The sequence below is a fragment of the Cavia porcellus genome, unplaced genomic scaffold, assembly GCF_034190915.1.
Source record: "Cavia porcellus strain 051 isolate PalLab524CR breed Dunkin Hartley unplaced genomic scaffold, mCavPor4.1 scaffold_11, whole genome shotgun sequence".
Classification (NCBI taxonomy): Eukaryota; Metazoa; Chordata; class Mammalia; order Rodentia; family Caviidae; genus Cavia; species Cavia porcellus.
Window position 1 is genome coordinate 31704068 of NW_026947494.1, and position 24846 is coordinate 31728913.

Sequence of the window (24846 nt, forward strand, 5' to 3'; positions counted from 1 at the left end):
GTTCAGAGAAAGGTTTTTTTTCCTCCTCCAAATGAGAAAAAGTCATCTTTTTATTGCTGTTACCATCATTTGTGGCTACCTTCTTTGGAGACCTTGTCCTTCTGGTTCTGCCTTCCACTGTGTCTCTTCTCAGAGGACACTTTACATGGGGAACTACCTAGTGGTCACTGTGCCTCATCAGTAAGGAAATATACCGTAGGCTGGGGCAGTGGTCCACTGGTGTGACTCTTCTGGTCACTGCTGCTGCTGCCACTCAAAATCTGCTCCATAATGGGAGGTAGACATAAATTCTAGGGAGATACTTAGATCTGTGAGTTCTGAGGCTCTAGAGAGGAGACCAAGCAGATAGTCATTGGTTAAAACCTGGCTACTTGAACGAAATTAAATACTACAACATCATGCAAAAATCACTAAAAATAATATTTAGGATGTCTGCTTAGGGTATATGGAACAGGCAGTTTAGGAATATTCAAAGAGAAGCTACCAGAGATGAACAGTCACCTTTCAGATCCATCGAAATGTCATGGAAGTGCCGACCGGGAGACACCTGCTATTTGTATCAAAATACCATAGACAATACAAACAGTAACAAATGTTTGTAGAGATGTGGAGACACTAGAACTCTCAGATAGCACAAGGTGGAAAGTGTTGTAGGTGCTGTGAGGAACATTTGATGAGTCCTCAAACTCAGCATATAACCCAGAAATTCTACTCGTTACCTGTCCATGATAAATGAAAAGATCATGTTCATACGAAGACATACATGTGAAAGTTCATAGTGGCATTATTCACTAGAGCTCAAAAGTAAAAATATCCTGCATGTCCTTCCACTGATGAATGGGTAAACAAAGTGTGATACACCTAAACCATGATTATTATTCAACAATAAAAAAGAACTTAGTAGGGATACATGCTACAGCATGGGAGAACCATGAAATCATTATGCTAATTCAAGAGCCAGTTGTAAATGACTATGTTGCATGATCTTGTCTGTATGTAATTCCAGAATAGGCGAATCTATAGTGACATAAAGATTAGTTGTTTTGTGGGGCTGGGGTTGGTGTGGATGCAGAGTGATTGTTAATGGGTGGCTGGTTTCTTTTTGAAGTGGTGCAAAGTTCTATTTCAATAAAACTGTTTTCCTTTCTAAAAAAGACACCATGTGTGGACAAAATGACCAGTCATAAATTCATGCTTTAAAAAAATCTCCAGCAGATTATTTAAATTCCAAGTGTGGATTTGGGCTGCTCTCAGGAACAGAGCATGGTCCAAGGTGGTTAAAGATTTGGTCAGCTGTGCCAAAGTCAAACTGAACTAGGGAAATAAGTTACCTCTGAAAGGCTTCCTGAGTTGAGAGGCTCAGTGCCCCTGTGTGCTTAGACCCCAGTGTCTTAGTCTGGATAGGCTCCCACTGCAGCTCAAGGACATACTTAGGGACAGATTTCAGCAGCCCTGAGCTGAGCTTATGTTTTGCATCTGGCACAGGCAACAAGCCATGATCCGAAAAGGGCTATTTGTGAAAATTATACTTCTTGAGTAAAAAGCAATTTGAAAAATTGCTCCAAGTCCACCTGCATTTGTAGCTTTATTTGGGTGACTAGGATGGAAAATGGATGGAATGTTTCAACATGACCATTTTACAGCTTGAAAGATAAACTTTTTTTGTTCTACTTCAAATATTCCACTTGTTGCTAAGATTCTGCCAATAGAAGTTGAACTTCACCTTTAGAATAATTTACATTATCTTCTATAATTCACTCTGGATATTGTCATAACCTTAGAAACAGAACATTTAATTCCACAACCTCAAGCTGTCTGGGATTATAGCATCTTACTTTTGTTCCATCTCACTCCTTATCAAAGTGGCTAAGAACTTTGGGCTTACCACTTAGTTATATCTTGTGTTGATAAAATTTAATTAATTAACTTGATTAATTAAAATGAGATGTTAGTGCTTCATGAGGTATTAGGAAGCCATGTGATACACATCTTCATTTTACACTTCTGGCCAAGTTTCTTTGGAACGTTGTGACCAAATTAGAGTGCTAGTTATTCAGGCCTCAGTCTGTTCCTATTTGAAGTGGAATAAATAATCTTTCATCAGCAGCATCAGCACCATCATTATTATTGCTTCATTCGTAGAGTTACGGTAAGTAAGATCTCCTTTGCAGGTGTGTTTTGAAAAAAAATATTTTCTAAGAGCCAGATAAATAGTATTCTTAACAAACACACGCAAACTCAAGTTGATTTTATTCTGAGAAGGTTATTATTTCCACTGAGAAAATCTGAAACCATAAGTGGGGTCACATCATTAGGGCAAATATTGTTTTAGTCTGGAAAACATAGTTTGATGGAAATTTAGTTTCTGAATCTAGGAAGTAACGTGTATTAATACACTGCATTGACACATACCTTTTACATATTCATCAGCTTTATAATTTGTCACTGAGATAAGTTTACATGAGATAATAAGAATTGGAACAATGAGGTAAAGGTTTGACATCATTTCCTAAATAGGAAGAAGGCTTAAAGTGAAACTGTGTTGCTTTTTGTCAGGGTGAGAGCTGTCTTGAATCAACTGTGTGATAGGGGTTCAGACAAGGCAAAGAGTTGGTTCTGGAAAATAATACTGGAAACCATGAAATACATGGAATATGGAAAGATGGGGAAGTTGACATGTTTTTGCTTTTGATTCTAACTGAGGAAATGTTTTGAGGATTGTATGACGTTATGGTAGTTTCTATGTCCTGTGTTTAGATGTCCTCCCAATGCCTCATGTGGTCATAGGTGGGGCATTTTCAGAAGTGGGTGAGTCTAGAGTGGGTGACACTGGGATTGATTAATGATGCAGTGCTGGTCTCCAGGGCACTGGGATTAAAGGGTGTGAGTGTGGCCAACCCTAAGTGTCCTGGATAAGATATAAGGGTTAGAAAGAACTGTGGTTTTCTCTTTGCTTTTGCTACCTTCTACCCAACATGAACTATTTCTTCTCTTGATGCCTGTCTGCTGTGCTACCCTGCCTTGAAGCTAGTGGATTATGTAGTGAAACCTCTACAAGCTGTGAGCTAAATAAATTTCCCTTCTTTAACTTTGGGTGTTGGGTGTTGGGTGTCAGTAATGAGAAAAGTAACTAAGACTGTAGCAATGATAGATTTCAAAGCCAATGCCATCATGTAAATCATGTACAAGGCACTCATAAATGTATGGGGTGATGTGTTTTAGGAAAAAAATCAGGCTGAAGAGCTATGAAAATACACAAAGAAATTCTCATGTAGAAAGTACATGGAATTAAATGGAACACAGCTAAAGCTGCATGTGAATGCATACCTCTTATTAAACCCTTTTTAAAAAGGGTCAGATGTTTCTGGTCTGTTCAGTGAAATCATTTTGCCTTAGAGGATGAAGTAGGGTTTAGAAAACATTGTTAACTTTACTTCGGTTAAGAGAGAGAAATGCATTAGTTCTGGTAGATTTTCTGCAAAGCTGAGTGAGTGTATCAGTCAGCATTCTACTAGAGAAACAGATATAACACAAGATATACAAATGTGTAAGAAATTACAAGATTAGCTTCCAATGGTCACTCAGTGCAGAGGCCGTCTGCACATTAGAGACCAAGAATTTCAATTCTAGGTCCGGAGTTCACTACAGTGTCTGTGCAAATCCATATCAGGAGGCTGATGGGTCTGCAGTAGAAGACTGATGAGTCTACAATGAAAAACTGAAGGATCCATGGCAGAAGCCAAAGCGTCTATGCAGAAGACTCTGAAGAGTCTGCGTTGGAAGCCAGGAGGTGATATCCAAGGTGAAAGCAAACACTGGTATTTCTCTGAGGAACAGAATCTGATCCATCCTTTATTTCCCCTTTATTTCAGCCAGAAGATGAGCCAACCTAGAGTGGATCTTCCACACCTGAGGGTGTAGAGGTGCTGAGTTGATTAGATAAACTTCTGCACTTTTCAAGTTGACACAGTCAATCCACAATTTCCCTGAGGTTCAGGACTGACTGTTACCTTTGTAGTAAAACTCATAACTGATCACACTTTCTGGGAGGGGGAGGAAACTGGGGATTGAACTCGGGGCCTTTTCACCGAGTGACATCCCCTTCCCCTTTTTACTTTTTATTTTGAGACTGTGTCTGAGTTGCTAAGTTGCCTGGACTGGGCTCAAGCTTGTTTTCCTCTTGTCTCATCCTTTCAGATTTCTGGAGTTACAAGTATGTACCACAGCTTCAGGCCTGAAAACATTTTGTCTTCAGTTCAAGTGTAGAAAAAACTTGGAAGTGTCTGCCCAACTCTTGCTCTCTGTCACATTTTGTATCTAGATGTTGCCCCCAGAGCCTCAAATACTCACTGGTGGGATTTTTGAGAGGCAACTGGATCACTGGTCTGCAATACTGAGATTAAGGGTGTGTGATGCTGGATTAGTCCATTAGTTATCATGGTTCTGAGCGTGGGTAACGGGCAGGCCTACTCTGAATGTGGGTAGCATCACCCAAAAGACTTGTAGCCTGGAAGGGAATTTGCTACTGCTGTTTTGCTGCCTCCTGACCACCCTGTCGTGGACTATTTATCCTCTGTGTTGCCCATTTGCCATGGCACCCTGCCTTAGAGCCAGCTGACTGTGGACTGAAACCTCTACAAAATGTGAGCTAAATGAACTTTTCCTTTTTATTTTGTCCCAGCAATGAGAAAAATAACTAAGACACTCCCCATCTCTTAGAATCCCAACCATAGCTCTCAATCCATAGGGGTGGGCTCCTATGGCATAATTTTGTTTGGTAATTCTTCCCCATTGTTAAAGCTGATTGAATCAGTGCTAGTCACCCAACCCAGGCTGAACCAATCCAACTTCTTTTCCTAGAATTTGGAAGTAGAATTCTGAAATGCTCACTAGATCTTGCTAAACTTCTGTGCCAGGCTTATGAAAAATTGGGCCTTCATGTGTCGAAATAAAACGAATATTCAGAAAGGGAAAGATAAAATGATACAGACAACATAGGCAAAAGCAGAAACAAGAGACCATGTAAATCCAGAGAGATGGAGAAATAACTGATTCTGCTAGCTTTATAGTTCCTGATCTAATTCTTTTGTAGGCCCAGCTTACTTCCTGTGCTAATATGCACAAATTTAATTAAGTTAGTTTTAGTGCATTTAAGTTATTTTCAATTTAACAAGCCTTAACCAAAATTTCAGAGACATTTGTAGATGAGGAAAGTTTGGATGATTTTCTTTTACTTAGATTATACTTCTTGAACCTAAAACTTTTTTTCTTAATTATTTTGATTTTAAAAACCTTAACATATAACGCATTTATTTTTGTTGAGTATCATTCACATTATTACATATGAATGCCAATTATCTAAGGAAGTGATAAATTCTATCGCTGTAGGTGCCTACTAGTTATTGAATGAACGTTTTTTTCCTTTGCAGTACTGGAGATTGAACCCAGGGCTTCCTACATGCCGGTGAAGTGCTGTACCACTGAATTATACTCCCAGCCTCTAAATGAGTATTTCTTTGACTGATATTTAACAAGCACTATTCCAGTGCTAAGTTGCATATGAAATCTAAATTTCCAAAATTAATGATTAATGTTCTTGGAAGACTGTTGTGCCTTTCATCAAACCATAAATGAAACATTTTTATGGATCTTCTAAAACACATGGCATACACATGCCATGCAGTTATATTTGCCTTGTTTCCAGATAAGAGATTTATTGCATCAAAATAACAATTAGGAGAGTAAAAAGGGTATTGCATCTTTGAAGACATAGTTTATCAAAAGATTCAGATTCAATTTTCTACATGTGAAACATTTAGTGTAAAGTTCATTCATTTCTATTACTGAGACACTGTATACACCCAAGTGTCAGGTAAAATTTATTTTTCTGTGGTTTTATAGTCAGAGCTGGAATCAAATCCTGTTCAGTGTCTGCGGAGATGATTTTAATGCCCTTCTAAATTGCATAATATTGTTTCCAGAGTAATGTGAAATTGTTTGTGGACATGCTGGTAAGAATGATCTCACCTGCTTAGGAAGACGAAAAAGGCTGACACCCACCAGGTACTTTACATTAACAAAGTCCCCACTTTGTTATTATAAAGCCTGTTTATAGGAGTGCGGTTCATCAGTCTTCACTGACCATCCAGATTGATATGACCCAGTGATTTGGTGAGATAAATTGTGCTCTTTAGCTAGTCCCATATTAGTTACACCACCATTTTGGCCTTGAAACTTTCTGAAAGTTAATTTGGCAAGAGGTATTTCCTGAAATTGTCAACTGCAGTGGCCCATTTTAGACCCCATATTTGCAATAAAATAATTTCTGTTCTGTGTTGGATAGGTGCTATATATTTTCTGAAGTCATAAGACATTTGTGCTTGGATTTATGTAAGATATTGTGCAATTTCATTAGCAGTTTTTTGTTAAACAAAATTTAGTTTAAATAATAATCAACACAGCAAGAGAACAATGTTATTTTAGCGGCCATAAGAAAAATCACAAAATAGTCTTTTTCTCTAACAATCTCAAACTGTCATTTGGTACAGCAAATTCCTAGTGTAAAAAGTCATATTTTTCTGCTAGTCATGGCATCAAAAATGTTTATGAGAAAACCTGGGGTGTCTGAATCAAGAACTGTCCCAGTTACAAACAACATAACTGTCAAATAGTGGCTTACAAATATTAAGGGTAAATGGCTCAGGCAGGTGTTCTCCTGAAGGCCTAACCCAGAAACTTCGCTACACATGTCAAGGGACGAACTGTCTACAGGAGGTGCTCACAAGAGCAGTAGACTTTCAGCTGGGTGCATTACACTTCCATACAAGGTTAAGGTCAGTGAGAAAGTGGGGCAGGTGACCAGCAGGTCAGCCTCACAATCACATTCAGCCAAAGGTAAAGACAGTGTGCTCACATCCCTCACTGTGCAGGATATATCATCCTGAACATACCTAAATCCTCCTTGAATCTATTTATATTTTCAGCCAATCTGTTTTTAGACAGAATGATTGACAATGATAGGAACAAACTCAGAAGTGGTTGTTTGCAAGTTAGTCTTTTCCATGGGACTCAAGGAAAGGAGGGAACAGATAGTTGCTAACTTTTGGTGTTTGAGGTCGTCACTGTTCCCCAAAAGGAACCCTGGATCATTAACGCTTAGAGAAATGCCATCCCTTCCCTGCCCCTTGATGCTCCACATTCACACATTCAAATCAAACTGCATCAAGCCCCCACTATGCACCAACGAATGGTATGAATATACATACATATGAGTATGCACATTACTTTTTTGTTGGATGTTTAGACATCTGAAAACCTCTTTTTGGCTAGGGAGAGACTACTGGCCTCCAGGTAAGTCAGTTCTTAGAGATAGCAAAATCTTCTTGGCACGGATACACATATTACCCAGTCCAGAGCTCAAGCATCCCCCAGAGACATGTTCCTCTGCCTTAATCCTCCCAGCACCAGGGCCAGGCAAATATAGACCGTGTAGCACGAAGCTGGCCAAAGCTATTCAAACAAGCCAGTCCTAAACTGTTTACCCTGCCTTGCCCCTCTTCCCCTTAAAAAAATCCATAAAGGCTCTGACCTCATTCTTTTCTTAGCGCCTGTTTTTTGTCTCTGAATTTTCTAACCCCCATATTTTCCCATGTGAGCTGCACAGCTGGCCTGCTGTGCCTGTCACCAGGACCTGTGAGTGTAGTCAGCCTGTTTTCTTGAACTTGTCCTGAGTGGATGCACCTGACTGAGCATCACAAGTTTTTGTTCTTCCCAAAGATTTTCCACATACAATAATATTTTTTTGTACCGAGGATCGAATTCATGACCTTGCATTTGGCAGGCAGGTGCTTATGCCGTTGAGCTAAATCCCTGGCCGGATAATTTGTGATAGACTCAAAGCAAGAATTCAAATCCTACGTATGCAAGCATGAATTTATGTTCAGTGTTTCTTACCATTGGTTTGCTAACTACCTGCATGAGATCACTTGAGATATGTGCTGAAAAATGCAATTCTTAGATTCTAACTACATTTTACAAGTCAGAATTTCTAAAAACAAGCTGTCTTAGTCAAAACACCAATAGGAACCGAAGAGACATAGAACAAAACAATTTTGAGCAACAAAGGCAAGGGAGGGGCATCACAATCCCTGATCTGAAATTATATGCAAAGATACTGTGATAAAAATAACATGATACTGGCAAAAATCAGACCCAAAGATCAATGTCACAGATTGGAAGTATAGGGACAACTCCAAATAAACTCAACCATTTTATCATTGACAAAGAGGCCAGGCATCTTTACTGGCCTCTTCCTTTACTGGAAGGTAGACTCTACTAAATGGTACTGGAAAAACTGGCTTTCCATATGCAAGATTAAAACTAGGCCCATATTTTTCATCATGTACTAAACTAAAACCAAAAGGAATCAAAGATCTAAATATTAAAACAGAAACGTTAAATCTGCTGGAAAAGAGAATAGGCAGAATTCTTAATGACATAGGTATAGACAAAGACTTTATAAACAAAACCACAATCACAGAAAATAACACAGTGAATCAACCACTGGGATCTCATCATATCAAAAAGCTTTCTCACAGAAATAAACAAACAAACAAACAAAAACAACAACAAAATGAAGACACAACCTATAGAGTAGGAAAAAATTTTCCACTTGTTCCTCAAAAGATTAATATCTATTTAAAAACTAAAAAAAAAAAAAAGACCTCCCAAATTTACAGACCCAGTCCAAAAATGGCATAGGAAATGAGTAAATGCTTCTCAGATAAAGAAGTAGAAACAGCAAATAAATATACGAAAAAATGTTCAACATCACAGGTCATTTGAGAGACAAAATAAAACAATACCTAAGATTTCATCCACTGCAAAAAGAATGGCTATGATCAAGAATCAATCAATAATAAATGCCGACAAAAAGGGATCCTTTTCCACAATTAGTGGGAATGTAGATTGGTGCAACTCAGTTTGTAATAGTTAAATCTTGGAAATAGCCCAAATTCTCATCAACCAAAGAATGGATAAAGAAGATGTGCGTTTTGTTTTAATAGATAAACCGGAGACATTTCTACGAAAATGGATACACCTTGAGACCATATTCTTATGTGAAATAAGTGGGACACACGTGTTTAAATATCATGTTGCCTCCCTGGTATGAGAAGTCAAAAGAATAAATATATAATAGATATTAAGAAATAGGAAGAAAAATGTTCAAATGGAAAGGAGAATCAGGGAGGATGGAGGGCAAGATGAGGGGAGGGGAAAGAAAAAAAAATGAGAATAGAAGGAAAAAATAGGAACAAAGCTTTTTTAAACAAAGAGGGTAAGAGGGGTTGAAAGGAGGAGAGGGGAATAGTAAAAACAAGAATTAAGATATATCATCCAAAGGTATAAATTCCCTATGCTAAATATTGTCAGTGGGTATATCTAAAATGTACCAATAAAATTAATTTTAAAAAGTAAAATCTGAAAAACATTAATGATTGACACTGAGCCTGGAAATAAAGTAGAGAGGAAAAAAATACAATCACAAAACCATGCAGGGATCTGCGTCAGTCTCCTATCAGGAGATAAGGACAGTAGACAATGAGTAGACAAAGGTAGAGGGGACAGACAAGGTAATGGGAGTTATGGAAGCATGTGACACATTGCAGGAGAAAGGGTGGTGCCGCTGGTGGGGAGCATGGGCAGCTGGGGTGGGGTCATGATGAGCTGAGGCTGGAGGTTGGTGCAGGCTGATATGGAGCCATTTGCTTAGGGCAGGGCTTACATGGCACAGCAGAGAGTACTCCAGAGCAGATGGCTTCTCAGGGCTTCCAGAGATGGAGGCACCATGTGTGTACCCAGTACCTAGTCATTCTTATGGCATGCACACTATTAGGGCCCATAGATATTGAGCACCTACCTATACATTGTGTAGGACAGGCAATGCTCTGTTCCTTGTGTGGCTTTCTCTTGCCCTCTGGTCCACATTACTATAGTTCCATGAGATTGTTATTCCCATTTTATCAATTTGAAAGAAATAGAAGAACTATCGAATTAGCTGTTTTCAAGAAGCAACTAGGCAGTTCATAATACAGGGTAGAATCTTCAAAAACAGAGAGTAAATGTCTAGACAGGATTGTTGTTGAAGAAAATATGTGAGACCCACTGACCTGCCCTCTCCCTGCTTCTCTATAGCCAGTGGTGGTGGTGGCAGCAGGGTTTCAATGACAATTGAGGGGGCCCAGCAGGTTCTCTCGCCTGTGGAGGTGTCCTGCTCTTCCAGGGAGACCAGCAATGCAAGTCAAACTGCCCATCATGTCAGCAACATCTGTGCAGACTTAAGATCATTGTATACTTCTTGAGCATACAAAATCCACTATTCAAGCATACAAGATCCAAAATTGAGGAAGATCCTCTAAAACATATAGAAAAATTTTATATGATCTCCATTGAAGACCAGATATAGGAGCATATCCTTTAGTACCATGACAATCACAGTCAAAAGATTGTCTTCAGTGTTGAGGCAAAAGTGCTAGACTTAAGAGACAGATACAAAAGAAATTAGAAGTCACACAGCTGAAATTTCTGTAACGATAGCAACTGAAGTAAAGAAACAACTTAGGGCTTATATTGTTTGATTAACTTTGCATGCTTATATTTAGTAGTCTGAGCAATTATTCAGATAATATATGCAATTTAGTAACTATTGTTGATTTCCTACTATCTTTTTTGTTGTTTTGTTTTATTCTCTTTAAAATAAAAAAAAATGCTAGACTTACAGAAAACATGTATAGCATACCCAGTTTAATGCATAGTCATGCTTTGTCTTTTTTATTTCTGTTTGATGTACACACTTGACAGGTCCATCTACTGAACGTCACTTTCAGGAGTAATTTGTGCTTCAGACTCTTGTGAGCACTTTCAAAGTTTACTATTTCATAGTTGAATGGGATGACTTTCCTTTAAGTGCAGTTTGTTTGTCTTGGATAAAGTAGAAAATTTCTTTTGTCATATGGACAAAGGGAGTCTGCATGAGTTGGAATCTGAAGTTACACCTGGGCAGATGTTTGTGTGTGCATGTGTGTGGGGTTATATTCCCTTCAGCTCCAAAGAGATGTTGGGTGTTTCTGCATGAAGGAACCATATGGAAAGATTCTCCTGGTCACAATTTCCAGTCCCTGCACATGACTCAGAAGGTTTTTTTTTTTTTTTCTGTATGAATTTAGAAAAGACTGTGGACAAAATTAAACTTTTTTTGTTTAGGAAAAAAGAAACCTACTCTTTTAGTAATAAAATCCTTGAAATTCATTATATATTCAACACTTAAAAATAGCGAGAAATTATCATATCTCCAACAGAAATTGGTATAAACTTCATATTTACTAGGAATAAAGTTTAGATAGATTGATACTTTAAAAAAGAGCAGAATTGAAGAATAAAGTTTAGATAGATTGATACTTTAGAAAAGAGCAGAACTGATGAATGAGGACCAGAATTGATAGAAATTGATTTCCAGAAAAGTAACCTAGAATTCTGCTGACCTGTGTCAATTAGGCTTAGGTTGGATAATTTATTGCAAAAAATGTAAACGACAGTGGTTTAAGATAGAGGCTTATTCATCTCTTTCGGGAAAGACGTAAGAGGTGATGCAGGGTTGTTGTTCTGCACTTTTCAGAGTGAAAGAAGGGAGGAGAAACAGGACCTGGAGGGCATGTGTCAGCTGTCTGTCCCTCTCTTAAGGATTTTGCCTTCACAACACCTCACTGTAAGGGAAGGTAAAAAAATATAGTTTTCAGTTTGGCAGCCTATGACTACCCTGCATTTCTTATTTGTTATTGTACATCAGGGCCCAAATTTAAAGTATGTTCACATTCCGGAGTCTAATTGGGACTGGCTATTGATCTGAGAATCCTGATATAAGTGAACTGGGCTTGTGACAGTAACACCACCAGGCATATTCTCCAGCTGTCTGTGAATAATGGTGACTTTGCAAGGATAGGACACATTAGATAGGCCCTAATAATTTATTGGAAATTGCCTGCCTCCTTTCCAAAAGCTCTTGGGTTGTTTCTACTGTATCAGTTTTACCCTTTTCCTTATCTCCTAATCTCCTTTTTCTCTTTATCTAGAGCCTTCCATTATTCTGACCTTTTCTTCCAAGTCATCAAAGATCCATTGTTCCCTAAACATACTGAGCCCAATTTCATGGAGATTTTTATAGCTTACACCAAATTATATTGAGAGTATTACTTAGGACTAAAAAGAAAAAGATAAATTTTTTTTTGTCTTTTTGAGATAGGGTTTTGCTATGTAGTTCAGGCTGGCTTTGACCTCACTTTGTAGCCCAAGCTGATCTCAAACTTGCACTGATCCTCCTGCTTCAGCCTCCTGCGTGCTGGGGTTACAGGTGTGCACCACCACGCCTGATGGAAGATCTGTTCTTGAAATGGTGGCTGTGACAAGAGAGATGGAAGAAGAAAAAAAGACTCCTTGGTGTCGGGGGCCAGGAGAATGGCCTCACTGAGAATCCCAGGATGTCCTTAGCCAGAAAATCTAAAGAGCAGGATCCAACGACTGCCTTCTGGATGATATCTGGATCCTCTGGACTAGAAGCCACTTTGATATAGAAATGGCAGCCCATCACTACTGTTGAAAGTTTCTACCTGTGTCAGGGTTTGAATCCGGAGCTGGGAGTTGGGAGCTCTGAGTGCTAAAGACCGTGGAGGGAGTAGAATCCAATTCTATCACTTCTCCTGGAGGCTGGAGAGAGCACTGCGAGAAACAGACCACAAGCCACAAATTTAAATTTCATTCTTCTTGTAACTGCACTAAAAACAGAAACAGGTGAAATGAATTTCAATAACTTATTTTATTTAATCCCAAATAACCAAAATATTGGCATCCTAATGAGCAATCAGCATAAAAATATTAAGGAGATACTTTGTAATTCTTTCTGGTACGAAATCTTCTATGAATCTTGCCCTTGCAGCACACGCAAGTTCATTTAAGTCTTATTCCGAGTACCCAGTAGTCTGAGGGGCCAGAGGCTGCTGCGTAGATCAGCAGCAGATCTTCTGGGAAGATCTGTGGCTTCAGTATATAAAAGCTACTTTCATCTGTATTCCCCTCCCTGCTTTCTGACTTCTCTGTTTGTTCCATAATCTCTCCTTTACTTCTGCTTCCTCCGTTTCTCCCAGCAACTTTCCCAGTACTCTCTCCCTCCTTCCCTCTTTGCTTTCTTACAGCAGCAACTTTCTCATTAGAAATGAGAAGAGTCAGGGCCAAAATAAAAGGACAAAAAGAGCTTCATTTTGTGGTAGAATGGAAAGGTGATAAGGGCAGATAAGTTCTAGCCCAAACCATACCAAATTGAGCTCCAGGATGAAATGATCCTGCATAATAAAAAAGAAAGACTAACTGTTGTCTATAGCTGAACTATACCTCGCCCATGTGTGCTGGATTTTCCAGTGTTAACCATTCTGGATTTCTTTTAGTGGTGTAGAGTCTGTCCAGTTTTCTGATCTTTATGAATCAGCTCTCAAGCTCTCACAGGCATGTGGGAAGTGTTCTGGGATGCTATACTCCTCTTTGTCAGCCAGAGTCTCAACAACTTGTAGCCCTGTTTCTTAGAGAACAGGAATGGGGAAACAGTGCCTTTCCCTTCCTCTTCCTTTCTTCTTTGATAGGACAGGGGTCATGTGAAGAGGTTGGCCCAAAGCCCAGCTGTGAGTTTTGTTGGGACTTAAAGCTGTTCTTCCAAGTCTTCAATGTGTGGGAGCTTCTTCTTGAGCTCCCCGAGACAGTGCACTTCCCCTATGTCCCTTATTTCCCTCCATTTCTACAACACTGTCTATTCTGCTGTTAAATCTACCAAAGGTCATTTTTGGTGGATGCTGGATGTCTTTCTTGATTGTCCCAATTCTTCCCTCTGGTAGGAATGCGTTATAGGTATAAAGAGCATTTCCAGTGTCTGGATTTAGGACTTTATTTACCTGCTGACTACAACTGTCAACTCACTGAGTTAAAATAATATCATTATCCAGCCTGTTAAACAGAAATCATCTTTTTGCTTTAACGTTTTGAATTCTGATCCCTGCATCTCAATATATTTTGCATAGTTTGCTTTTTATTTTTAACCTCTTGCTAGTTGGACACGGAGACACTTCATTCTCCAGCCTCACTGCCTAAGCCTAAACCAAAGCTTTTGTTGTTTTCTGTCTAGCTAATCCACTGCCCACTTTATTTGACCTTATAAACATGTTTAAATAGATTTCCCGAATAATCACCATTTTAGCTGACAACTTCCCGCTTAGATATTACAGCAGGCACCGTGCAAATTAGAGGGCAGAGCAAAAGCACTAAGAATCATGAGACCCTGGATAAATATAGTAGAACTGCTTGGCCTCCATGGGACAATGGTTCTAACCCCAGTTTATCCACTGACTCAGTGAGTGACTCTGGGGAAAGCAGAGTGAAACAATCATTGGTTTCATCCACTGGTGACTCAGTCATGTTGATCTCAATAAATGGGGGCCACAGTAAATGTGTCACAGAGACACCTCATTTCCATTCTGAGCTTTGCTGAGTTCACTCAGGAAAACAAAGAGTCCCTTTATGCAAATAGAAGGGAGAATGGTGTTCAGGGGCACAATGGGCCTTCCACAAAGGTATGCAATTTCATGGGGATGAGACCAGTCACTTAAAGGTTAGCAGCATCCCAGTTCTAAAAGATGAGAGCATTCAGCAAGGGCCTGGTGTTTTTCTCAGTAGCTGACCAGCACTTTTCATACTGCAGGTCTTCAGTGAGTGCTCTGAGTGACACTGCCAATGACCTGCTCACTTTCCTTGACAGCAGCCGTGTTTGTTGAATTAAGTTTCCAAGTTTCAAAACTGTCAAATTTTCTTCAAGTCTTCTTCTTGTTAGTTTTTAAAGGGTTGATTTAATAAGCATTTTAACTTAGATAGAAGAAGATTATACTTTTATGACCTGGGAGGGAAACATTTTGGGTAACTTTTCACTAATCTTTATTAAACAAGTAGATCTTATCCTCTTTCCTTACCCCACAGAAATGTATCTCTATGATTTCTGAGTTGGAACAAAACAATGCAAAATTTTAATGTAGAAAGCAGTAAAGTAATCTGATAAACAGGTACACTGATTTTTGGTCCAAGTATAGAAATCAAGCAATAGAGGGAAAAAAGCCATTTACAGAACAAATTACAAAAAGGTTAACAAACTCACGTTATTTTTTTTTTTCATTTCAAGAGAGAACAACTCTACATGATTGAAGATTATTATTATTAGTTAATAAACCATCACTTTCTTTCATGTAGTTCCTGTATGTGTTTGGCCCCAAGTAAATTTATGCTACCATGAAAATTGTCCAAGGCAAGCAGGAAAAGTGTCATATACTCTTTGTTCAGGGGTGGCAACAGCCTTGTCATGTAAAGTCACACAGCTGGGAACTGAATTGAAACTGGAAAGCAGACATGTGGGATCAGAGTTCAATACTTTTTGAGGTGAGAGGCAAGTCACATGCCCCAACTGAGAATAAAAAACAGCTAGATATTTACATGAGGGTCTAGTTTAGTGAAAACCCAAACCACCTCCCCTATTTTCCTCAACTGACTAAAATGTTCTAAAAATCAATTCACAACTTCTATAAAAGCAAGAAGTGGTTCTTCTCTAGATCTCCTGCCCCAACCAGTTTCTCACAGGCAACAGACCCTCAGCACATCCTTGATAAACCTCCACGACATCTTCTGTTATTATCTCCTGTTACCCTTTCCTAAGCACAAGACTTCAAGGTTAGTGTGTGCTGATTGAGCACAGTGAGGAAGCACGGGCTGAAGCAATTTGGATTCCAGTGCTTCGTAAAGAAAGAAGAGACAACCAACAGAACATTTAGAATTCAGGGAACTTTGGAGATCACCTAATGTAATTCCTCGGATTGAGTACAGGATATGGAACACCTGCCATGGGAAGTTACTCATGGGAAGGTAGGAGTCCTCATAGGAGAACTGATGTCTCCTGATTCCCAGTCTAGAGCTTTTCTGACTATACTACCCCCCACCTGCCTAATATCTATAGCATCTACATCTGTGTCTGTATATGTATCTATATTTATATCTACATCCATATTCATGAATTATCTAACATCAGATCATTGAAATAAATAATGTCAGGTAATTGAAATTCAATAGATGGGTAATCTTTTAAAAATGGTGTATTATCAGTGAACTCTGTTTTTCATTAGCACCTGACCAATAATTATCATAGCAGCATAAGAATATTAATGAAGATTATGATGAAATATTAGTTGGGCATTCATTTTGACCCTCTGATGTGCTGTCAGACAGTTTACTGAATGTTGGAGGAAGAAGGATGAAAAGAAATATGAGGCAAATTCCACACCTTTAAGGATCCTGCCATCTATTTGAAATATTAAGATAAATATAAAAATAACTATTATGGGGCAGATTTTGAACATCTCTCAAGTGTTTCAGTTTGGGCTATGATGTTACCAGCTCGGATATCAGGAAATCCTTTCTGGACAAGTTAATGTGTTTAAAGGATCCGTGAAGCCACAGTGGGTCGGTGTTGTAGCAAAACAGGAAAAATCAAATGCCAATTATTCTAATGGTTTTTAAGGTTTCTTAAATTTCTCTAATCAGATCAATTTTCAACTGCAGGCTATTTTTTTTTTAAATTTTGTACTGGGAATTGAACTCAGGACTTTGTGTTTGCAGGGCAGGAACTTATGCTGCTAAGCTATATCCCTGACACAAACTGGGCTATTAATTGTATCATATATATTGATTGTGTATAGTCTGTGTCCTGGTGTGGCTCTCATAAAACCATATTCTAAAGGTTCCTGAAACAGGCATTGAAAGCAATAGAACAATCTTTAGGTGAGGACACAGCATCTCTGCCCAGGAGAGCAGCAAACACTGCTCTCCTCAGATCCCCGCTGATCTGTGTCGCCATTTTGGTGTGCCATTCCCCTGGCTTCTCTGTAATTTGGCTCCTGAGTTCACACTTGTGACTCTCCTGACCAGAGGTTCCTTATGATCCCATTTCCCTGCCCAGCCCTTAGCTGATGCTTGGCTAAAGAGAGGGAATGCCCAAATCCACTGCCTCCATTTGGAAGCAACTCAGAGGTAGAATTCCCAGTTCAGAGTTTTCCTACAGGATCAGGCTTGTCTACCCTTGTGAATTGTTTCCTAAATCATATTTCTGCTTAGTTTTCTCCTCCCTCCACCATTCACCTTCCTTTCTTCCTTATGAAGCAATTGTTTATAATGTGCATCTGGGAAAAGTACCCTAAAATAAGCATTGTACTTTTCTTCCACTTTGAGCTAAGTCTGGAAAAGAAAGACAGGATGGGGAGATGATGCTGCTGAGCCAGAATCCAGTGTCTTTCTGTTTTGCAGGCTCAGAAGATTCCAGTCCACATACTTTCTTCCTTCAATTCCCAGGATTGAACAATGGAAGTATGGAGGTGGTAAACTCTGTTAACTGTTCCCTGAGTAGAAAATAACAAGCCCTCCCCTCATCTTTAGCATCTCCAATAAAATTTGTGTTCATATTAGCAATTTGGAGATGATGACCAAAGGCATAATCATAATCACAACCCTGTATCAGTGCCCTGTACCCACACCTCCTCTTGCTCACTCTAGCGATGTTTATCAGAAGCCAGCCTGCCAGAAAGAAAACCAGCCGTGGGGGTGCATAGTTCCAGGAGCCAGCCCATCAAGAAGGCATTTGTAACTTTTCAGGGCGCGGGGGTGAAGTGGAACAAAAGTAGTGTCTGTTTTCCTGCGTCATGGAAGCAGCACTGGGAGAAATTGTTACTGACTAGCCAGTTCCAGTTGGTGCAGCCCAGACTTTTAAGGCTAAGTGGCTGCCCATCCGAAAGGATATTCAAGGGATGAACCCCATCACCATGACTCATGCCACCTCTGCTTGATTCGTTTCAGAAGGAGTGCCAATCTGTGATAGGCTGCACTCATGTGATAATTACTGTGTTGTGTATATGCTGACACTAATCATGTACAGACTTTCCAAAGTTTGACTGCTTTATAATGTTCCAAAATGAATACCATGAGCTTTTCTGGGAAGAAGATGTCAACTACTGTGACATATGGGCCAAATCTGATGATTCATCTGAAACCAATTGGTTGAATCTTTACTTTCTTTATACCCTTGTGATCCTTTAAGAAGAATCATTGTCATATTATCTGATTATTTACAATGTACCTATGCAATAAGGTGAGTTTCTATCCATGACTTTTCACTGTTTGAGAAGACATTGAATTTCATTAAAGGTTATTCATATTAACAATCAATGAGGACTGAGTGTTTCATACAAAAAGTCATATAAAAAGGAATGTCACCCCCAAAAATGCCTTGATAAAATTAAGACACATGAGTCTAGCACTGCCTTCACCTCCATTCCATGGGAAAATATACTAAAGTAAACAAGGTTATTTTGAAATATTAGTTATTCATGATGATTCCTCAAGGATAAACAACAGGACTTTGTAACCATAAATGAAGAGAACTCATCAATTCATAGTTAAATGAATGAATGAACAAAATGTAGTGTCACTGATTCATCCATTTAAGTCATCATCTTGTTTAGTACCTCTCTTTTTGACAATGCTTCCTAAAATATCATTTACATAAAGAGTTTTTAAAAATTTCTTTTCAATGGGGCTGGGGATTTAGCTCAGCGGCATAAGTGCCTGCCTTGCAAGCAGGCAGTCGTGAGTTCGATCCCTGGTACCAATAAAAACAAAAAAGACAAAAAAAGAAAGAAAGAAAAAAAATTTCTTTTCAAGTGAAGATAAAATATTGTTTAACTATTGTTTCATTGAAAATATTAAACCAATAAAATTTACATTTGTGAGATTTGACAGTTTTATTGTTTATGACAACTATCAGATAGATGCTTTAGATGTGATAAGCTCCATAGGACATCTACAGAAAGTCTAACCAAAGTGAGGCTACATTTGCTGTGTGTTTTTTCTCATCTGTAAGAATCCCTTTGAGTAGATAACCAAATCATTAGGAAGATAAATAAAATAAATAGTTACTTAAGATTAATCACATTTTACTCTCCAAGTCATGTAAAGGAGACCTAACACAACAAGGAGAAAAATAGCCAGTGATTGAGAAACCAACAGCACCTGCTACAGCTGCCTATCCAGAAATACAGTTCATTCTAGTGCAGTGATAGGTGCATTTGAGGGGGGTAAGGAAACTTTTATAACAGTAGCTAGTGCTTGCAAGTGAATAATCAGAGTCCATTAAAGTGTGATAGAATGATGAATGCTCTCACCTTCAACAGATTATTTTACTAATTCGTCTTCTGAAAAGTCCAACCTTACTCTTTTGAGTTATTTTATCCAGGATGAAAATACCTATTAAAGCATATAGATAATTTAGGGTGGGATAGCACGGCAAACTGCCACTGTAGGATATTTTACTTGCATCTGTGTTTTAAACACCTAAAGCAAGATATTATGCTAAGTTCCATGGAAGATGCATCAGTAATCACAAGTAGCCCTTTGTAGTGAGAGTATATAATTCTGAGGGAACTTTAAGCACAATGACCATTGTAGAAAGTGATGCCATAGACATAGGGACTGGCTTCTGAAGTTCATAGGTAGGAACTGTAACTTCTGAATGGTGGGGAGAAAGTGGAACAGTACAGAATGAGGTATTGGAGTGAAGCAGGAAGGATGCTAAAATAAAGAGACAGAAAAGATATGGACATATCCACAGGAAAATGGGGAAGCACCGGGAGCATATGGGAAAATGAACGGGTCTTATTTACCTGGGAAAAATGAAGACAATCTATGATAGACAGGATGAAAATTAACACCAGGTTAAGGAATTTGGAATGAACTACAGATACAGAAAGGAGCCTTTGAGGTTTTGGATGAAGGAAGTGACTCCCAATCAGATCTATTGCTAAGGAAATCAATCATTCCGGTTTTGACGAGAAGTAAACTGAATGGAAGAGGGTGATGATAGACTTTGGCAGTGGTAAAGATAATTATGTGTCTACTAGTATTTGAAAGGACTTAGCTGATCACATAGCAATTGTTCATTTTGATAACTACAGTGACCTAGAGGGGGAAAAATGAAATATTTAAACACAAGTAATATAGTTAGGGAAGTGTAGGTCACCTAATTGAAATTTCTTAGACACTGAAGTGACAACAGGACATTAGGGCCTCCGAGGGGTTCAGAGTAGGTGTGGAGATTGTCAACAATTTTACTGACAAGGCTCAACCAGTGCAGAGGTTTCTCCCAAGCTGGGGAGGCTTTTTCATTCCTAGGACTAGATTTCCAACTTGTGTCTGTGGTCCCCGGAATTTTCTGAATTGGCACCCACTGGTGCCCGAACATACTCCTGTTCTGTGTTTTCCAGATGACCCAGAATATTATTATTCATGTTGTTTAAGTTGCTGTATGAAATCCTTGTATGACAGATGAGACCTAGTTTGCTTGGGGTGGTTATTTTCACTAGGTAGTTTTCCATTAAGGTAGTTACAACTACGCATTCATTTTTGCCAGTAGTTCCTTATTTTGTATTTTGTGGATTCTTGGCAGCAGATCCAGAGTTCTGGGATTCACTTACTCAGCTATTTTGACAGTTTTTGAGTAGAAGTCCTCAGAGGCATTTATACCAGACCATTGTACATATGATGGATCCTCTTGGAGGAATGAAAGAGGGTGTTATTAAAGCATAAGGTTGCTATTGGCTGGAATAATGATGGAGAGTCTGGCTATTCAGCCATCTTGCACAAGATAGACTTGTTTTATTAACCTGACATATATCAGCATTTCACAATTAAATAGCAAAGTTGCAGACAAATGTTAGCAAACATTTTTTATATTCCTTTTTAAAATTTTATTTAAAAGGAAAAACAAAACAAAACAAAACAAGACAAAACAGTGTAAGGGTACAAGTAATACAGGACTACAAAAAAAAAAAAAACAGTAAGAAATCACCAGTAAATAGATTACACATTGTCATCTTAGAAATAGTTGCTCAAGTCACAAGATCAAAGCATACAAAGTGGACATTCAAACAGTGAGACTGCAAACAGTTGTGTTCAATGACCCAACAAAAACTCCATAATATGGTCATCTATCCTAACACACCTAAACACACTTGCAGTTGTATCCTTTAGAGCACTTTTTTCCCTCTTTTTTTTTTTTTTTTTTGTCTTTTTCCTTTTTATCGGTACCGGGGATCGAACTCATGACTACCTGCTTGCAAGGCAGGCGCTTATGCCGCTGAGCTAAATCCCCAGCCCCTCTTTTTTTTTTTTTACAACAAAATTTACACATTTTGGGTTTTATTAATCCCATAGTTCTTATTAATTTTTTTTGGAAGAAAATAAAACCAAATATGACAAAACAAAGCTGTCAGTCAAAACCAAGGATAGACATAGTACATGATGTAAAAACAGAGTACAAGGTTATCAACGATGGTTACCATAATGTTAGCAAACATTTATTCAGTCTCACAAAGAATCTAAAGAAAGAGTTGATACAGTAGAGAACATTATAAAAGTAGGAAAAATATAAAAAGAGGAAAACACTTTGTTCAGAAACCTGAAAACTTTAAGATAAACATTTGTAGTGATAAATTATGTATTATATAGGGTATCTACTGGTGATTTTATGCTCACAGATTATTAAGTACTGATATTAAGACCAAAGAGGAAAATAATACAGTTCTAAAAAATTCAGTGGTTTATTCAGAGACTTTCTTGACTTACGGAACATTTCTGTCACTAAGAGTTGACCATTTTGTACAATCAGAAAAATTTTAGGAAAAAATTAACATCAAGATGGGAGTACTAGCTTCATATTGTTGCTATTATAAATTGCCGCACATTTAGTAACTTTAAACAAAACCAACTTATTTCCTATAGTTCTGGAGGTCAGAATTCTGAAATGAGTTTTAATGGCTTATATTTCTTGAGGTTCTGAGAATCAATCTTTTCCTTCTCTTCTCAGTTTTTCAAATTTGCTTAAATCTTGACTTATTCCTCTCTTTCATATTTAAAGCCAACAAAGACTTTCCAGGTTTATCCCACACAACTTTACACTGATACTAAGTCTTGTCTCTTCTACACTCAGAAGACCCTTGTGATTACATTTTGGGTTACCTAGACAATGCAAGATGAATTCCCCATCTCAACATTGTTAATTAGTTGTAGCTGGATAGTCCTTTTTTCCATGTAAGATAACACATTCACAGGTTACAGGAATTACAGGGTAAACCTTTGTGGGGGGGGGGTCTTAGTATGCCTGTCACAATGGGCTTCTGAATGTTGTAACAGCCACAGCTTGCATTTGATTTTAACCTGGTCAACTCAAAGCCTATCTTCTTTCTGAAGTTTACAGTGGGTAAACTGGTTTGATTCATCTGAGGGAATGAAGTAGATGGTGAAAATTAATTTAGAAAGTGGAAATAAAATATGAACAGGTAGAATGATAAGATAATCAAAAGGAGAGATACAAATATGGAAGCTGGAAATAGATGTAAATAACTTAAAAAGTTAAGTGGCCACAGATCAAGAAGAAGATCTAGTACTCTTTTTTAAAAAACAGTACTAGAAATTAAAACCAGCGGATTGTACTAAGCTACATTCCCAGCTCCTTTTACTTATTTCTTATCTTGAGATAGGGTCTTGCTAAGTTGCCCAGACTGAACTTGATCAGACTGAACTTGTGGACCTCCTGCCCTGGCCTTTCAGAGTGCTGGGATTGCAGGAGTGTACAACCACATCAAGCTAATGTTTTTTTCTTTATAAAATAATTTTTCTTTTCTGCTCTCTCTCCCTCTCCTTCTTCCTCTCTCTTCATACTGGGGACCAAACCCAGAGACTCATGCATTTAGGCTAACACTGTACCACTGAGCTATACCTCTGCCAATTAATCAATAAATGTTTATCTAATATGCTTTATGCTAAACTTTGAGATGAAACAACAATAAATTAGAAGAAAATGTGAGCCTTGCTCTGCAGAGCTATAAATCTTGAAGGCAAAGTACATATACAAACAATTGAAGTTCATACATTCAGCCATAATTTGCTTGAAAGGATAGATTTCCCACTGCTCTCCCCATACACTACTTTACTCAGAGCCCAGACTGTGTGTTGGCATCTTTTCCAGACTTTCTTCACAGTGTGCCTTGACCTTATAGGTTTGTTTCAGAAGCAGTGGGTAAGCAGACTTGGCTAGAAGTGATGGGGCATATCCTCCTTAAACCAAGATAGGTGAAGGGTACAGAGGTTTGTTGTAATAAGGAGCAGTTGCCACACTAATGTTCACTAAGGAATCTTTTGTTTCTCTTTCTGCATTGTGGTTTCCAGGTTTGGTGAGTTAAATTACTGAAGAGCTAGTCAATACTAAATCTTATAGGTAAGCTTCATCATGACATTTCATTGCTGTTATCCAAAAATGTCAGGATTTGTAGGCTTTGTAGATGACCATTAAAGCCAGCAGAGGAAAATTCTATGAAGTGAAAAGCTTTTGCCACGTGTGTAATTTCAGTGTCAGTCCCTAGGTCATGGGTCCATGTGCAAGTGCTCCAGCCCTAGTCTACTTACGTTATCTTGTAGAAATATTTCCGTTCTTTGCTCATTGACTATATCCTTATTCCTTTTTGATGTCAGAAGTCAGCCGAGCTATTCCAGTTTCTTGTCATCAATGCTTCAACAAAGGCCTGCAAGTAGCCTGTTTAGAACAAGATGTGCACAAGCTTGAAAAGAAAACAGGGAAATTGTTCTAAGATGAAAATGAAGTGGCCAGTGAGCAGAAGGACTTTGGGATTGGGTAGGAATTTCTTCCTCCCTTCCAGCTTTTCTATATTCCTAAGAACTCCTCTTACCTCCTTAATCATGGATGATTTAAGGAGGTAAACATAGTTCAGATCTCCTTTTTCCAGCTCAAATATGAGTGCATAACTTTTAAAAACATTTTCCTTCCAGAATTGTAAAAATGCAAGCTGAATAAAAGGAATTACAAGAAAAAGAATTCTAAAGCAGTTCTTTGAAAATATTTACAAAGCAGAACAAGCTAAAAATAGAAAAGAATTTGGCTACTTGAAACAGAAAAAAAGAATAAGTTCTACAAACACTTCTTCAAAATATATATAAAATAGATTAAAGAAAAATCCTTTACAATGTTGGTTGCAATAAAAAAGAGCAAAAAGTTTAGGAATGAGGGGCTGGAGAGGCAGCTAAATGAGAGAGCACTTGCTTCTACCACTCGAAGCCCTGATTTTTAAGCCCCAGCACCACAAACAATAGACAAATAAATGAAAATTAAAAGGCATAATAAAGTTAAGAATAACAATGGAGACGTATAAAGATATTAGTGGAAATTACAGTAATTATGAGACAATGCCCCTGTGGTGATAAAGTTGAAAACCTAAAACAAATAAATGAACTGGTTTTGTTTACAATATGGAAAAGTGAGCTCCTATCAGGCCAACCATGAACTGTAGACAAAATAAAAATGTAATTACTTGAAAGCACTGGAAAGCTCAATTCCAGTAGCAGTTTCGGGACTGACACTTAGCAGAAGGAAACAGCACGGGCTCAGCTCCGGCTCACTTCCTTCCCTTCCTTTCCTTTATTCCTGAGAGTAGGTTTCAGTTATACCAGAGACAGTGGGAAAACTCTGAAAGAAACCTTCAAATGTGTTGCCTCAGAGGACCAGAGAACTCAGGACAACCATTGACATAAGAACGAAGGATAGGCCTGGGAGAAAATCGGAAAGAAAGTTCCTAATTTGGTTCATAAACTCAGATC

General features: G+C 38.4%; 1 long non-coding RNA gene across 4 annotated transcripts in view; it reads left to right on the forward strand.

Moving 5' to 3' along the window:
* The window catches only part of LOC134478076 (uncharacterized), a 113030-nt gene that overhangs the window by 77997 nt on the left and 10187 nt on the right, over positions 1 to 24846 (forward strand). For 3 of the 4 annotated variants that reach the window (XR_010050442.1, XR_010050440.1, XR_010050441.1), the window contains exon 3: positions 3631 to 3802. The exons of the other annotated variant lie outside the window; for it this stretch is intronic. This is a non-coding gene — a long non-coding RNA (uncharacterized LOC134478076). The remainder of the gene's footprint in view (positions 1 to 3630; positions 3803 to 24846) is intronic. 4 annotated transcript variants of the gene reach the window in all.